This window comes from Antrostomus carolinensis, unplaced genomic scaffold (genome assembly GCF_000700745.2).
Source record: "Antrostomus carolinensis isolate BGI_N321 unplaced genomic scaffold, ASM70074v2 scaffold233, whole genome shotgun sequence".
In the NCBI taxonomy this organism is placed as follows: domain Eukaryota; kingdom Metazoa; phylum Chordata; class Aves; order Caprimulgiformes; family Caprimulgidae; genus Antrostomus; species Antrostomus carolinensis.
In genome coordinates, this window is record NW_010305614.1 from 56,158 (window position 1) to 56,933 (window position 776).

General features: G+C 47.9%; 1 protein-coding gene across 1 annotated transcript in view; it reads right to left on the reverse strand.

Annotated features, from left to right (window-relative positions):
- LAMA3 (laminin subunit alpha 3) overlaps positions 1-776 on the reverse strand; it is a 118,491-nt gene that overhangs the window by 38,039 nt on the left and 79,676 nt on the right. The window lies entirely within an intron of this gene.

Sequence of the window (776 nt, forward strand, 5' to 3'; positions counted from 1 at the left end):
CTCTTCTCCTCCACTTTCGGCAGCGCAGCACTGCAGCCCTCTCCTTCCACCAGCACACAGTTGGAGAGCTATCACCTGAGCTGTGGACAATCACACTGCTGCCGCAGAGGAAAGAGTCAGCCTGGGCTCAGCCTCACAAAGCCTTCTCTGGAGACTGTCGCTGGAGAGACACTGACATATGAAGGTACTGGGGTCAAGCACTCCATGCAAGGAGCAGGAAGAAGGAGGCCAAATGAGCAAGCTGTGCAGTCTGGATATGAAACTTGACGACTCCACACTGGGAAGCCTCTTGGTCTCCTCTGCAGTAGTCTAGGTCTTTGTTCCATGGCTCCTCTAGAGAGAAACAAACTTGCTCCTTAATTGGTGGGGGCTCATGGTGGAAACACAGGCCCTCTGGGCTTCCATTTTTCACCGCATTACCCTGGAGGACTTGCTTGCCCTAAATTTTATCTCAGGGCTAAGTGATGATTTAGCTCTATCTATCTGAAAGTTAATGCAGCTGTGAGAAGAATGGGACAAAGAGAAACCTAAATCATGTACTTCATGAGGTAAAAGTGAAATTTGCTTTTTTTTTTTCCTTTATAATTTTCATCTGAACTAAAACTTCCTTGTCTTTATAGTTCTGCTGCAGCACTTTCCTGTCATGGCCTGCCCTGCCTCTCCAAAGCAGCAGCTTGTAAGTCATCCCCCAGAATGTGCTGAATCGGTTTATAGTTTCCATTAAAGCAAGAGGGTTGGTTGAGACGAAGTTGGGGGGAATGACATAACGCGCAGGA